This window comes from Sciurus carolinensis, chromosome 16, assembly GCF_902686445.1.
Source record: "Sciurus carolinensis chromosome 16, mSciCar1.2, whole genome shotgun sequence".
In the NCBI taxonomy this organism is placed as follows: domain Eukaryota; kingdom Metazoa; phylum Chordata; class Mammalia; order Rodentia; family Sciuridae; genus Sciurus; species Sciurus carolinensis.
This window is the reverse complement of record NC_062228.1, coordinates 43,971,930-43,989,105: the sequence shown is the minus strand read 5'-3', so window position 1 is coordinate 43,989,105 and position 17,176 is coordinate 43,971,930. Positions and strand designations below refer to the sequence as shown.

Sequence of the window (17,176 nt, the reverse complement as noted above, 5' to 3'; positions counted from 1 at the left end):
ACCATGTTAGATCTCACGGCTGCTTCCCAGTGACCTGGGACCAAAGTGGCAGGACCAGGGTGTCTTGCAGGTGCCTGGAGCACCACCTCCTCAGACAGAGCGCGGCCTCCCACCTCCTTAGCCGGGGCACGGCCTCCCACTGCCTCAGCCAGGGCGCGGCCTCCCACCACCTCTGTTCTTGCTCCTTTGAGTTCTGTGACTGGACACGTCCCTGAAGGTCACCTCATTTCCTCCACGCTGCATTAGGTCCTCAGCACACCCTCTTCCTTACCTGTGACTGACGGGCGGAGACTGGACACTGAATTCTGAACACTGATGTTTGAGTGAAGTGCTCATTTCCTCTGCAAAGATCAATGTGAGGAAGAGTGTCTGGGCCCACTTAGGCCACCAGGGACACCAGGAGCCTGGAGCTCACGGACCGTCCTCTGCACAGCTGTGATTTGCACCCAGGATGGCTGTGGGCCCTCGGGCGGCCCTTCCTGGCAGCAGGGTGGACCTCAGACGGCCGGGGCGAGGGGACCGGAGCAGCAGACCACAGTAGCACTCCTCGGCGTGCCTTCCTTTTGTGTGTTTACGTTATCTGCCTTCCCAGCCACCTGGCAGATTAGGAGTTAGCAGCAGGACAGCAACCTCCCAAGGCCCTGCCTTCTGACAGTGGGAAACCAGGCACCCTCGACAGGTTCACTCAGCGCTGGCTCCCGGGGAAACAATGCCCAGCACAGCTGCATGCCCACTGGCCACCCATCTCCCACACTCCCAACTTCCAGGGCAGATGCAGCTCAGCTGAGTGACACATCCAGATATGTCCAGAAGGCCGGACAGGCTGGGCACCTCTGCGCTGTCCCCACGGCATAGTCCCTGCATACAAACGCCCTGTGCACACCCCTGCCTACAGTTCCCACACGAAACTCATGAGTAAAGTCACCTGTCGAAGGGCCAAGGAAAGCCTAGACCAGTGCTCATGGCTCCAGATGCTCTTGGGCCCGAGATGGACGCTTGCATCTCTGTTCCTAAGACATTGTAAGAACCGATGAAAAACTTTTTAAAAAGTGCTAAATTCCGAGCTGTTCAAGTACCAGCAGAGGGTCGTGCTTGTCCGTGCCTATCCGGCTCTGGGAATGAGACCTGCACAGGTGCACACAGCACGCACCTGTTAAGTCACCAGGGAGTGTCAGTTTTGAGACCAGGGAAGTGGAGTTACAGCCATGTGCTGGCAGTAACCAACCAATAACCTCTGCCCCCATGAACTGCGAAAAACTCAAACGAAACAAACACAGAGAACTGCAAATACCTGCACAGGACACGCTGTCTGCGCCTGCTCTGATTTGGGGCTGACTACTTTGCCATTTTCACTATGTGTGTGTGTATGACACATGCAGCATATGTATACGTGAAATATATCATGATTGCATGACAGATGGTGCATATGAAATGAACAACGACCTGTTACCCTCTGACATGCAGGCCACAGTGGACTGTCCAGCTTTCTCAAGAATCTCTGAGATACACACCTCAGCCAGTACCTGCAGTTCACGCATGTGGCCACACATGGGTCGGGGGTTCTGCTCTATCATGTCCAATCTTCCGGGTGAGCTTGTCTCAAATGTCCACTATCACACAGAGCTTGGTTCACTGGCCTGCATGCAGAAGGCATTCTAAAACCCACAGCCTCAGCGCTGGTAAAGGGTACGGGGACACACGGCCACTTCTGACCTCCCCACCCTACTCTGGTCAAGCTGAGGTCATGAGGCCCAGGTGGGCAGGTGAGGATTCACTTCACCCTGACTGCTGGGGTCTGGGCGGAGGTCATGGGAAGCATCTTGCACGTCTGTCTGACCAACGCAGTCCAAATCCCCCGACTACACTGGAGCCTGGCTTCCAGAAATGGATCAGTGGAAAAGAGATTTAAAATCCCTTCCTGCTCCTAAAATGGAAAGCTTGAAAGTGATGTCTGCTGATGGTAAAGTTCTTCTGATGGGGAGAGAAGGCTGGGTTGGCGTCTACCTTGCACACTTTGAACCTGTGATGCTCAGAGGCAGGATGAGCACAGTGGGGGCTCCAGGTGCTGGGTACAGGAAAGCAGCCACAGTCAGACATCACCAGGGAACGTGGCAGGGAAGCTAAAGGAAAGGGCACTGGTCCTGGGAGTCCACAGAGGGTGGCACTTCAGCCCTGCTGCCAATATCGCAGGTAGCATCTGGGCCGCATCACTGGGCCCGTGCTGACCTGGTGTCCTAGGGGTGGGGAGTGTGGTGCTGTTCCCAGCTCTCCCCGTGTGAGGTACTGCCAGTGCTGTTACTTAGTGGCACTTCTACCTGGGGAAGAACAAGACCCGTCTGGAGGACATCAGCGTTCCGCTCCTCGTTGTCTCCTCCGGGGTGGAATTCTGTGATCTCTGCAGCAGCCTTGGCCACCTGGAGCCAGGGGGTAGCTGTTGGCTGGTGAGATGGGCCCAGGGTGAGCAGGGCTACTGGGCCCGGCTCCTCCCCGCAGACTCAACCTCTTAACTTGAACATCTTCAGACTCTTCCTTGTTGCTAATTGATCAGCCACTGATGGGTCAAAGATGCACGGTCGTTATGTTCAAGGGCCACAGGGCAGGAGAGCCTTCCGGAGCATCAGAGAAACTGAGGGGGGCAGTTCCTCCATGGGGGAAATGAACATTCCCTAAACATTGCAGAACAGGTCTCGCCCCCTGAGCCCCCGTGAAGCACAGTCATGGGCTCATGGAGGACCCACTGAACACTGGTGGCGGAGGATGAAGTCTCCTGGCAAGAACAGCGTGGCTGCCGCCCACGGTCCCTGCAGGCACAGGGAAAGCCTGTGCTGAACCCAAACGGGGGCCTGGTAATCTCAGGCTTCGTGAGAAGCCAGGGCAGCTGGACAGGTATAGCCAGACCCGACAGGAGCAGAGCCGGGAAGGAATGGAGTGCTGACTTTGAACTTCTCAGAAGCTGTAAACAATGAGGTCTGAGACATTAGCAAACAGACGTGGTGATGCCTCACATGGAGAGCAACTCACAAGTTTCCTGAGGCAGTCAGTGCTGTCTGTGCAAAAGCAAGCACAGCCAGAGAAGAAAAGAATGCAGAGTCTGGTTGACACACACCAAAACTGCAAAGTGGACACGGGGGCCTCTGGTGCCCCTGCCTGGCCGCACCTTCATGCAGTCTTTGAAAACCAAGAACTGAGGCTCCATCCTCCAGTTGGAAAGACTAAGAACTTTTGCAGAGTGGAAAACCTTCAGGTGGACGTACACCATCCCTGGGTGCCAGTGCGCCCCCGCCTCCACCCGAGAATCTCCATTAAGCTTCTCCAGAGACCCTCGCCATTACTGCTCTTGTTAACAAAGTATCAGTAAAAACCCCAGCAAAAGACTCAATGTGGCCAGGACTTCCTATTTCCTGTTGTTCTGTCTTGCAAAAGCTAAATTTGGTCGTGTACTTGATGACGTTACTTCTGATTTTGTGGTAGAATGTGTAAAACTCTGACTTAATCTAAAAAAAATGAGACAAAAAGCACTTTCTGTGAATTTGAAGAAAAAAATTACTTTTACGTAGATGCCTGGAAAAACGTAAACCTCCAAGACCACCCCCCATTTGGGTATGATGCTCAAAGAATTTCTAGACTCATGGTACAGAGGAGGAGAAACTTCAAGGCACGAGCAACAGTCTGGACCACTGCAGCCAATAAACCTGCTTCCTGCTAATTCCCCGGGGGTCCAGTTCATCTGTCCTACAACAGATGGACATTAGACCTGGACATTAGTCCTGGGCCCTCCACAAAACCATCCCGTACCCCTTCTTCCCAGGACCGGGTCAGGACTCCCCACAGCTGTCACCGGCACCTGCAGCGCCCTTGGTGAGCAGCATGATGCCACCAGAAAGCAGCTTGGTTGGAGAGCCAGGGAATCGGGCGCATTCAACACTATTTACGCAGACACCCCGGGAAAGCTGCACAGAGGTGCTGGACTAAGAGCAGCAGAGTCTTGAGCTTTGACAACTCCTGTGTGGGCATCTTCTGTCATACCCACTGACACCCTAAGGGGATGGTGAATTCATCAGCGTTGTCCCTGTGACACCAGGAGGGGCAGCTGGCATTCACAGCTTCACACAGGGTGGGGACAGCATGACCTGCAGTGTGTCACCTCACTGCCAGCATCTGAACACACCTGTACCCGTGTCCAGTGGCACCTTGGCCCTAGGGCACCTGGCATCCACGGGCTTCACACGGGGTGGGGACAGCATGTCCTGCAGCATGTCATCTCACTGCCAGCATCTGAACACACCTGCACCCGTGTCCAGTGGCACTTTTGCCCTAGGCTCTGGTGGGCGCCTCGGGAAGGCAGAAGCCGGTCACCCCACTGCCCAGCCACATGAAGCCTGCAGGGAGCTCATGCAAGAGGAGGGCAGAGCAGGGCCGGTGGCCCTGAATGAGCCACTGGAGCGAACACCAGGGGGACAGTCAGAGAAGCCTTCACCTAGGCCCAGCTGAGCTACTGAGGGCAGCACAGGTCCTGCTTGGGAGTGGACAGGATGCAGAAATCACGCCAAGGCAGGGCCTCCAAGGCAGGGGTCCATGTCGGTCCCCAATGGCCCTGAGCAACAAACGGTCCCAGACCCTCCTTCAGCAGAAGGTGTCCGAATTAACATGGCCACACATTGCCAAGGGCAGGGGCCAGGTGAGGGACCACACAGGAACAGTTCTGCCTGGGATCCAGCACCATGGGCTCAGTCTGGTCTGAGGACAGTGTCCTGCATACACTGACCCTGCATCCTCACCTGTCAGTGAAGAGGGTGGCCTATCCCACTAAGCATCTCAGGTTCTTTCCACCTCTGAAGCCCTGTGGTGCTGCCTAGACTGGCTGTCCACACCCGTGGCTGCTGTGCAGGGTCTCCACCTCTGAAGCACCGTGGTGCTGCCTAGACTGGCCGTCCACTGGCCGTCCACGTCCACTGCTGCTGTGCAGAGTCTCCACCTCTGAAGCCCCGTGGTGCTGCCTAGACTGGCTGCAGTGACCACTGGAACAGCACAGCATGCTGCACTCAGGAAAACATGCATGTGCTGTCAATCAAGGCGGGGGGCAGTGGTCCTGGAACCCCCACAATGCCCAGGCATGAGAACCACAGGCAGCACCACCAGGCAGGAAGAAGGCTTGGTGCCCACCACCTGAGCCTGCTGCCCTTCTAGAATGTCCTCTTGTGGGTGCCCCACACATTCCCCTGATCCTTCCATTGAAAGAGAAATGGCACATGCAACCTTATCATCTTTTCAGCCTGCAAATTTGTGTTTAACAAAGTCTTCCAATGAGGAAAACATGGCGGATCGCCTCTGATGGCCTTTGAGAGCCCGTGCAGCTAAGCAGCCTGGAGGGCAAGGGGCTTCCTGACCTGGTTCAGGTTGTTATGGGGTCCATCTAACCTAAGCTATCTAACTCACCTGCATGAGGGACAACCGCCCCAGGCTCCCCCGGCCTGTCTGATCTTGGGGCCAGCGCATTGTCCACAGGAAGCTGCCATGTGTGAGAGTCAGCCCTCACAGCGTGGCGGCTCCCTCTCCCGCTACATGACAAGCGGCCGGCTGGGCGCAGCTCTCCACGCACAGGGGCGTCAGGCGGTGTCCTGTGCGGCAGCACACCGCCGAGGCGCTCTTCAGCCATGGGTAGGCAAGGCCCTTGGAGTTCTGGCCACCACCCTCTGCTGTAAGGAAACAGCATCACTTTCAGGAAACACCGGCTCTGCCTGAGAACGGCCACTGCAACACCACAGACCTGGTCGTGCACTGGGGTGGGCAGCACACAGCACCAGCCACAGCAGGGCCTGGACTGGCGCCCACAGGAAGATGGGCAGGAGCAGCAAGGCCACGGCCCAGGCCAGTCGCGGCCACTTTGGAATGGCTCCTCTGCCCATCAGCCTAGGACACACATCAAGGAAACAGCCAAGGCTCGCCCTGCTGACTCGCCTGCCCGAGGGTCGGGTTCTGATGCGAGAAGGCGTGATTTCCATGTCACAGTGGAGAACTGACCAGGGCAGACAGAAACACAGGCAAGTGAGAGGGGGTGTGCCTAGCTCCCAGAGGCAAAGTGGGATCAGTCCGGCGTTGTCCTGGGACACTAGGAACAAAGACATGCATACAGGAACTTAAATCCACAAGAATCCATGGTCCCACATAGACCCTGACAGGTGGTTTCAGCCACAGCTGGCCAGCGCTACCTGAAGTCAATTGAGAACTCGGGTCTCTTTGATCTTGCTCTTCTACCACAAAAAACTGCCATCCAGGTGGGCTCTTAGGCTAATGAGGCTGTGGGAGCTCCTGCCATTAAAGGCATCCTCAACCGCTTCAGCTTCTTGAAATCAGCCTTGCCAGAAGCCCCACTTGACGCTTCAGTGGTCACCATTGGCCAGAGAGCAGTCACACAATGCCACCTAGCTGAAAGGGAGGTTGTCAGCACAGAACTGACTCAGTCTGTATTCTTCCACCAAGGAAGAAAGGAGACACTAACACAGGGCACTGGGGACCTCGGCCTATGACAGATGCAGCTAGAAACGGAACAACGGGTGATCCCAGCGGCTTGGGAGGCGGAGGCAGGAGGATCGCAAGCTCAACTTAGGGAGGCCCTAAGGGGCTGGGGGTGTGGCTCAAGGTTACGTGCCCCTGGGTTCAATCCCAGTAGCAAAAAGAAGTAAGAATGCTGGCAGTACCTTCGGTCTGAAGAAGTTCCACGTGGAGGTCATCATTCCGTCCCACGTGCCCACGCCCAGTCTGCAGCCCAGCTCAGGACCAGGAGAAGCCCAAGCCAACCCCCACCAGACCCAGAACGGGAGCGCTGACCACGCCTCAGGCCACTCCCGGCTTCTCCTCTTGCCGGCTCTGGAGGGCTGACTGTCCATTCCAGTAACTCTGGGATTCTGGCCGTGAAGTGGTAGCAGGTAGCGGTTTCCATCAACTGCGGGAGGCGGCACACTGTTTGGGGGGTCGAGGAGGATGGGTCTGCCTTCCTCCTGCCACATTTAAGGCCACGAGGTACATCAGCGAAGGGCCGACCTGGTGGAGGGCCTGGGTGCGGCTGTGGTCCTGGCTGCACTGCCCCTCCGTGGCGGCACCAGGGACTCCCACCCGTCGCAGCAGCACCCACCAAGATGGACGAGCCTTCTGCAGACACTGCCGAGCGTCCCTGGGGCACATGGCCCAGCTGAGAACCACTAACCCAATGCCCCCCTGTCCATGGAGCCCGGATTGCCAAGGGGACAGTGACACAGCAGGCCTGGCAGGGAGGGGCAGGGCACATTCTGGGCCAGGGCCGGGACGGATGGGCAACACCAGCCACAGGAGGCGAGGAGGGCTGGGGCCTGGCCTTCCACAGTTCTGAGCCTCTGACTCAGGAATCAGAACTTGATTCGAAGACTCTGGGACTGACTGAATCTCTGAGCAGTAACTGAGGCGAGGTGCCCAGAAGACAAGTCCAGCGCGGTCAGGGCTACTGCCATCTTGACCGCTTCAGCCAGACACAGATGGCGGCTGTCCAGCCCCTCCCTCGAAGCGTCCACTTCACAGGGCGGCTGGACATTGATCGTCTTCTCACTTTGGGGGGTGGGTACCAGGGATTGACCTCAGGGGCACTCGACCACCAAGCCACATCCCAGCCTTATTTCCTATTGTATTTAGAGACAGGGTCTCGCTGAGTTGCTTAGCGCCTCGCTGTTGCTGAGGCTGGCTTCGAACTCAGAATCCGCCTGCCTGAGGCTCCCGAGCTGCTGGGATGACAGGGGTGCACCACCATGCCCCACGTCTTCTTGCTTTTGAAAGAGAAAACTCTGACGCGCAGCAAGACCTGCAGGCTACTCAGCAGAGGCACCCGTCAGCATGAGTGGCTCCCTTGCCCGCCACATTGCTGGCAGAGGCGTCTGTCCTCCGCTAAGCACCAGGGAGCCCCGGGCCTAGGGAGAGCCGATGACGTCTGCGCACACACGCAGCTACGCATAGAACCAGCTGCCCTCTTCCCAGAATCTCTCAAGAAGGAAGCGTTCAGGACCCCAGACGGGCCAGACAGGTTTTCCCTTATCTTCAGATGCCTTGCTGTGCACGCTGGCATCTGCTGAGTTGTCTTCCTGTGTTTCCTGTGTTGTGAGGAGCCATGCAGGTGGATGAGCTTGAGCTATTCTCAGAGCGATCACTTTAAGAGGCCACCGCTTCCCTGTCCTCTCGTGAGCTCAGGCCGGGTCCCCCCGATGCTTGTTTGAGACGCTGTCAGCCTGGAAAACATGGCCCTGACCAAGTTGGCTGGACTGCAGAGAAGACCGGGCTCTGGAGCCAAGGCCAGGCCAGGCCAGGCCAGGGTGTGCTGAATGGGAGCAGCAGGGTCACCAGGCTGGGAAAGGTTGGGGAGGCTGCCGCTGGCTGTCGGCACGCAGGGTCCCAGGGCTACCGGTGGGAGTGACATTTGCAGTGGGGAGGGACAGCAGCGGCATGAGGGCCAAGGGCGTCTGGTCCTGCACTTGGGGTCCTGCCCACTCCAGGCGACTTCCTCCTGTGACACACTAGACACACTAGGTGTCGTCTGGTCAACACTTAACCTCGGGGCAGTGCAGAGCCCGGCCCCAGCCTGTCCTCAGGGGATGCTCAAATGGCTACTGAAAGTGACACTTTTCTCATTATGCTGTCAAGCATCAATCCTGGAAGTTCCCAGTGACTGCTGCTCACTGACAGGCAATTGGCAGCTGCTCACCCACAGCATGATTACTCTGATGGCAGGCACCACGACACCCAAGAACAGGAAGCCATGGTGCCCGGGAAGCGGGCCTTGCGGGCAGGAAGCTCCAAGTTCACACACCTTCCCGGACGGGTCCTCCATCAGGCCTCCCCGAGAGGGACAGGGGCATCTCCAGTGTGGGGCAGGAAGGCATCCCAGTGCCAGCGGCCACACTGCAGAACTCAACAGCATGCCGAGGACTCCCATCCATATGCTGTGCTGCCTCAGCCAGAGGCATGACTCAGGTGCCTACCTCAGAGACCCCAAGCTCCAGCAGCAGAGTGCCCGCCGGCTCAGTGGGCATCTGGGCCCCAACCCCAAGCGGAACCTGCACATTCAGTCCTTACATGCTGAGAGGAAGCCGGCGGGGGAGGCCCAGGAGCAGGACGAAGGTCACCCCACTGGTTCTACTTGGGAAAATGCCCCTCGCCTGGCTTTTAAGTTACTTCCACATTTATGTCCTGCTTTAGTTTTGCTCTTTCAATCAAGTTGCACCTGATTTCTGCAAGAACGCACAGGAGAAGCAAGGCTGATGTGCTTTCCCCTGACTTGACTAAGGACACAGGCCTCATACACCGAGTGCTGAAAACCAAGGGGCCTGAGTCACCAGGGCGGGGGACAGGGACTCGGCAAAGCAACAGCCTGAGGCGCACCAAGGGGCAGGGCGCAGGCCCCTGGATTGTCCCCCAGGATATCCCCCAGCCCAGGACCCCACGCTGGAGGAAGTGCAGGCAGTTTTAGTGCACCCACCAACCCCGTCGTCAGCCAATCTGCTTCCCGCCCCTCCCCACAATGCACTCCCTAGTCCTCACCTCACACCCCACCTCCTGGAGCCTCCTGGAGACTCCTCATTCTACTCAGAAGGAAGTCCACACATCTGGTCCACAGGACCTCTGAACAGCGCCAGCTCACTTCACGCCCAAGGTCCAAGTGGGCTCTTCCTTCTGCCTACTTGCCTACCTGGTGCCTGCCAGCCAGCCTCTGCACGTCCTGACCCACCCTTTCCACTCCCTGCCCTCTGTTCTATCTTCCTGTACCCCATTCTCCCTTCCTCCTGTCCCCCATTCTTCCCACTTCCTGTCCTCCTCTCTCTTCCCTCTTCCTGAACCATTCTTCCTATTCCCCATTCTTCTCACTGCCTGTCCTCCTCCCTCTCTTCCCTCTTCCTGACCCATTCTCACTTCCTGTTCTTCTCCCCCTCTTCCCTCTTCCTGACCCATCTTCTCACTTCCTGTTCTTCTCCCCCTCTTCCCTCTTCCTGACCCATCTTCCCACTTCCTATTCTCCTCCCCCTCTTCCCTCTTCCTGACCCATCTTCCCACTTCCTGTTCTCCTCCCCCTCTTCCCTCTTCCTCACCCATTCTTCCCACTTCCTGTCTTCCTCCCTCTCTTCCCTCTTCCTGACTCATTCTTCCCACTTCCTGTTCTCCTCCCCCCTTCCCTCTTCTTGTCCCCCATTCTTCCCACTTCCTGTCCTCCTCTTCCCTGATGGGGATTGAACCCAGGGCCTTGTGCATGCTAGGCAAGTGCTCTGTGATTGAGCTCCATCCACAGCTCTGAAATATAATTTTTAATGTCAGAAATTCCATACTTGAAAGAAGCCACAGTTATCACTGGCTTTATGAAACAAAGTTAAAAACAAACATGGAAAGTGCAAAGACAGACTGTTTAGTCCGAACAGCTTGATGCTGTTATGTTCTTATTTAGTGTGTTGAAGTCTTTCGATGTTTTATTGTCACCTTACATTTTGTTAAATGCCATTGCTTGAAAATTGTATAGTGTGTTTAGGCGTTAGTTAAGTATGTCTATTTTTTTTTTAGGTTTTATATTAAGTGTTTATGTATTATACGAAATTACAGTGGTTGAATTTTGATTATTGTGAATGTTTTCAGGTCTTGAAATAAATCTTGACTAAGTGATGTTTTTTCTTTAAAAAAAAGACTATAAGCAGAAAAACATATAGGAAAATATATAAATGTATTTCTTGTGGGAATTGGTTTAATATTCATCTTATGAATAGAGAGTTTTACATATGAGGGTTCTATAGGCAAATAATATATATGCATACACCTAAATATGTTTAGAATTACACAACTAAATTTCAGACACATATGCTGAAAGTTCCATAAAACTTCACTTATTACATATGGTTTGATGTTACAATAACTTCATGCTTAAGGATCCAGATAGAGCTGATACCAAGTTGTGTGTAGTAGCTAGGGTTAGGGTTAGGGAATAAAGAGTTATTTCAGGAAGCATATTCAGGAGAATATGTACATGAATATATGTATGAAAATATGTATGACTATACATGTTTTGCTGTAGAGATTGTAGGGGTGCAAAGGTAAGTGGCAGATATGCTATATTTTAATATATTAATTATTACCCCATTAAATTTCAGGTAAGTATAACAAAATGCTGGTAAATATTCACCCAAGTGTGTGTTTTCATGTTAAATTAACTTATGTGGTAGGGACACAGTTAAACTTTGTACCAAATTTTGAGTGAGGCAAGGATTTTATTTAGGTAATTAATAGGGATAACAGAAAACAAGAATATTCATAATAATGTATGAGTGATATCTTGTAGGAAAATACATATGAATATACATTTTTTGCTGTGTGGATTGTTTAACATTTGTCATACAATTACACTTTTACCCATGAGGCAGTTGCAAAGGTAAATCACTTATATGCATATATAAGAATATGTTAATGATTCCACTACTAAATTTCAGATAAATTATCAAAAATGCAAGTACACATTAACCTAAGCATGTTTGCTTTCATGTAAAATGAGTTGAGTTTTAGGTTTATGTTTAGGGTTTAGTGCTAAATTTTACGTGGAGCTAGGGTTATGTTAGTGAATGAATTAGGTATATCAGCAAACATGCATGTTCATAAGAGTATACATGTATATGTATATGTAAATTTCAAGTATATGCGCTAAACCAACAATAAACATACACCTAAGTATGTTTCACTTCATGTGAAACCAGCTTAAGTAGTAAGGGTACTTTAAATACTTAACTAAATTTTGGAAGGCTGAGGTTAGAATTAGGAAATGTACATCAAGAAACATGAATATTCATAAGCATGTATACATGTCAACAGAAGGGAAACATATATGAATGTAAAATTTTACGATGGGGATTGATTTAATGTTAGTCTTACAAGTACATTGATTTTTTTTCAAATATGAGCGATGCATGGAAAACTGGCATATATAAAATGTTTCAATGATTACTGCATAAAAATTCAGGTCATACAACAAAATACCCAAAAGCATTCACACAATTATGTATGGTTTCATGTAAAATGAGCTTCAGGTGTTGTGGGGAGTAAAAAATGTTCTTTGTAGGTAGGGTTAGGGTAAGAACAAGTATGTATATCAGTAAATAGGAATATTGGTAAAAATTCACAAGTGAAAACACCTAAGAAGTCTTATATGAGTGTATATTTTTTGTTATAGGTATTGGATTATTGTTAGTTTTATGAATATGGTTTTGACCTATGAGGAAGTACAGTTAAATGACATACATGCCTATATACAAATATGTTAAAATTTACAACATTAAGTTTTACGTATGTAAGCCAAAATCATTGAAAACAATTAAGTACATATGACTGTTTTCATGTAAAATGAGCTTCAGTTTTATCAGTCCATTTAGGTTTAGTCCCAAAATATATCTATGGCTAGGGTAAGAGTAAAGAAATAACTAAGTATATCAGGAAACAGGAATAGAATTTAGGCATGAAAACATGTAGCAAAACATTAGCATCCATTTTTAGTCATGGGGATTTGAGTAATGTTAGTCATACAGAAACGTGTTATTACCTATGAGTGATGCATACTTTTTTTGGTTAATTTGCTTATGTGAACTGTAATTGCATAGCAGTGATGAATACTTAAATGATATATATGTATGATATTTGTATAAGTTAATCATTGCATAGTTAAATGTTAGGTATATGAGTCTTATGCCTGTCAATGTTCATCTAAGTGTATGGTTTCCTTTAAAATAATTTTAAGGTGTAGTTGTATTTTGTGTGTTGGTAGCACATTTTGGGTGGGACTAGGCTTAGGGTTAAGAAATGAATTGATTTTTCGAGAATCATGAATAGCCATAAGAATTCACACATGAAAAACTATAAATACACACTTGTTTGGGGGATTAGTTCATTATTCATCCCATGAGTACAGTTTTTTTTACTTATGAGGCATGCACATGTAAATGACATATATGCTCACATTTAAAATATATTAATGATTACACAGTTAAATTTCAGGTACCAAAGTCAAAAGACCCATAAACATTCACCTAATTATGTATGGTTTGATGTTAAAATAACTTCATATTAAGGGATACCATTAGTGTTCCCTCCATATTTTGGGTGTGATTAAGGTTAGGATTTGAGAATGAGTAGGTATATCAGGCAACATGATTTTTTATAAGACAGTATGCATGAATGAAAAAAAATGTGTATGATTTTTATTTTTGCTGTGGAGACTGGTTTAAAGTTTGTTGTACTAATATTTTTGTACATACAGTTGAACTGGTAAATTTTCATATATGCAAATATTTGAATATATTTATGATCACTACACTTAATTTTAGGTAGGTACATCAAAATGCCCATTAACATTCACCTCAGTACTTATTGTTTCATGTTATATTAACTTTAGTTGTGGGATTACAGTTAGGTCTTCTATTAAATTTTGGATAAGGATAGGGTTAGAGTTTGAAAATGAATACAGATATCAGGAAAAATAATCATAGAATGTATGTGCAAATGCATGTAGGAAAATATGCATGAGTTTACAGATTTTACCATGTAGATATTTTAATATTAGTCATACAGGTATGATTTTACCCATGAGGTGATGCACACGTAAATCACATATATTCACATATAAAAATATGTTAATAATTATACCATTAAATTTCATATACATTAGCAAAAATACCTGTAAATATTCACCTCAGCATACTTGGTTTCATGTAATATGAGCTTGAGTTTTATGTGTACATATAGGGTTATCAAATTTTACATAGATAGGGATATGTTAGGGAATGAAGAGGAACATCAGAAATCACATATTCATAAGAATGTACATGTGAAAATATGAATGAAAACTCATATGAATGTACATATTCTGCACATGGAATGGTTTCAATGTGAGCCATACAAATAATGTTTTATTTACGAGGGATTCACAAGTGAATGGCCTGGATGCATATATACAAATGTAAAAATGATTACACCATTATATTTCAGTGATGTGAACCAAAACAATAATAAGCATACACCTGTGTATGAATCACTTCATGTAAAATGAACCTAAGGGTCAGGGTGCATTGAGCGTTTGTACAAATTTTGGGGTGGGAATAGAGTTAGGATTAGGAAATAAATAGGTATATCAGGAAACATAAATATTCAGGAGAATGTAAATATGAATACATGTAGGAAAATAGGTGCCATTGTATATTTTTTGCCTTGGCAACTGATTCAGTGTTAGTTGTACTAATATTTTACTACATATGAGAGATGTTCAGGTAAATGGTATATAAGCAGGTATGTGAATATTAATGATAACTCCATTAAATATAGGCTATGCCAAAATTCCTGTAAACATTCACCTAAGTATGTTGGTTTCATGGTTAATGTTAATTAACTTCCATTGTAGGAGTATGGTTAGGGTTCATAACAAAATTTTTGCAGGGCTAGGTTTAGGGTTAGGGAATGAAAAGGTATACCAGGAAATGTGAATATTTATAAGAATGCATGCATGAAAACTTTTAGGAAAACATATGAATGAATATTATTTTGCTCTATAGATTGGTTTATTGTTAGTCATTATAAAATGTTTTGAACCCAAAAGTGTTGCTCAGGTAAATGACATGTATGCATATATCTGAATGTGTTAATAAACACCTCATTAAATTTCAGGTTGATAAAACAAAAAGCCCAAAATTATAAAACTAACAATATATAGTTTCATGTAAAATGAACTTGAAGTGCAGAGTATGGTTAGGATTAGTACAAAATCTGGGGTGGGCTTGAGTTAGGTTTAGGGAATTAATAGGTGTATGAGGAAGAATGAATATTCATAAGAATGGACAAATAAAAACATGCAGGAGAATATATGAACTCACATTTTCTCATGGGAATTTGGCTTAATGCTAGTTGAAAAATTAATTGTTTTTACTTATGAGGGATACACAGGTAAATGACATTTTTCACATATATGAATATATTAATGATTACCCTGATCAAGGTACATCAGGCAAAATACCCATAAACATTCACCTACAAATGTATGGTTTCATGTAAAATTTACTTAAGGATTTGGAATTGTAAGATTTAGTCCCAAATTTGGGGTGGATTTAGTGTTATGTTTAGAAAATGTAAAGGTATATTTGGATAAATGTATAATCATAAGAATGAATGCGAGATCTTTCTGCTTCGCGGTGGCTCCCTGGCATTTGCGGCTTGCTGGGAATCCGCTGCAGATTGGTGTGGTGGCTGGATTCTCCCAGTGCCTGGCTGAGTTTCTGACATGGTTAAGAACCAACTGTTTGAGGTTCAATGCACACAAGACTGATGTGATGCTAAAAATGTGGATCAGATGTTTATGTTTAATTGGTTTACAGACTGTCTGTGGACTCTTTTTCTGTCAAATTACCAGCCATCTGTTGAGTCTTCAAGTCCAGGAGGTTCAGCAACATCAGATGACCCTGAATTTGATCCATCAACTGACATGCTGGTTCATGATTTTGATGATGAAGGAACATTAGAAGAGGAAGAAATGATGGAAGGAGAAACAAACTTCAGTTCTGAAATAGAGGATCTTGCAAAGGAAGGGGACATGCCAATTCATGAACTTCTCAGTCTTTATGGTTATGAAAGATGAGGAGGAAGAAGAGGAAGAAGAGGAGGGTGAAGATGATGAAGATGCTGATAATGATGACAACAGTGGCTGTAGTGGGGAAAATAAAGAAGAGAATATAAAGGATTCATCAGGTCAGGAAGATGAAACTCAGTCTTCCAATGATGATCCATCAGAGTCTGTTGTTTCTCAAGATACCCAGGAAATAATCCGCCCATGTCAATGTAAATATTTTGATACAAATAGTGAAATAGAAGAAGAATCTGAAGAAGATGAGGACTATATTCTATCAGAAGACTGGAAAAAGGAGATTATGGTGGGCTCCATGTTTCAAGCAGAAATTCCAGGTGGCATTTGGAGATACAAAGAAAATGACAAAGTATATGAAAATGATGATCAGCTCCTGTAGGACACTGAGTACTTACCAGAAGATAAAGTGATTGCATTTCTTAAGGATGCATCTAGAAGAACAGGTGATGAGAAAGGTGTAGAAGCAATTCCTGAAGGATCTCACATAAAAGACAATGAACAGGCATTATATGAATTGGCTAAAAGTAATTTTGATACAAAAGAAGCATTGAGAAGATTAAGATTTAATGTAAGAGCAGCTAGAGAGGAATCACCTGTTTGAACAGAGGAAGAATGTAGAAATTTTGAACAAGCGCTGAAGGCCTATGGGAAAGATTTTCATTTGATTCAGGCTAATAAAGTATGAACAAGATTGGTTGGTGAATGTGTAGCATTCTATTATATGTGGAAAAAATCGGAACGTTATGATTTCTTTGCTCAGCAAACACGATTTGGAAAAAAGAAATATAATCTTCATCCTGGTGTAACGGACTACGTGGGTGGGCTTTTGGATGAAACTGAAAGTGCTGCATCAAATCGAGCACCATCCCCTCCCGCAACTGCCTCAAACAGTAGCAATAGCCAGTTTGAGAAGATGGCACTATAAGCAATAGTAACCAAAATGGGGTGTCATCTAATGGACCAGGTGAAATATAAACAAAGAAGAAGCAAAACTTGAAGGATTACACGTCAACGAACCAACAGGTGGAAATAAGAAACCACTTCACGCAGACATGGATACTAATGGTTATGAAACAGATAACCTAACCACTGACCCAAAACTTGCCCATATGACTGCAAGAAATGAAAATGATTTGGATGAAAAAATTGAGAGGCCTGCCAAAAGGCAAAGGGTAAATAGCAATGGAAAAGAAAGTCCTGATTCTTCTGAATTTTTCCAAGAAGCAATATTACATGGAAAATTTGAAGAACTTGAAATCACAGATGACTAAATTTTAGACCTATTTTACTTCATTTGGAGAAAATTCTGGTGTGTCTAAAATTTTCAGCATTGATGGGTTACCTTAAAATTTTTTTATTTCCTTCAGCAATTGCTTAAAATTTGAAAATTTTAATTGAATTGTAACTTTTTAGGAAATAAGATTTTACAATTCTGCCTTTTTCAAGTTCTTTTACTGCACAACTGTCAGACCCTTTTAAGGATATAGAAAATAATTTTAGCAAATTTGA

The 17,176-nt window shown here is 47.2% G+C and overlaps 1 pseudogene; it reads left to right on the top strand.

Annotated features, from left to right (window-relative positions):
• Window positions 1–15,376: 15,376 nt before the first annotated feature.
• Window positions 15,377–16,938, top strand: LOC124966367 (mesoderm induction early response protein 1-like; annotated as a pseudogene).
• Window positions 16,939–17,176: the final 238 nt, after the last annotated feature.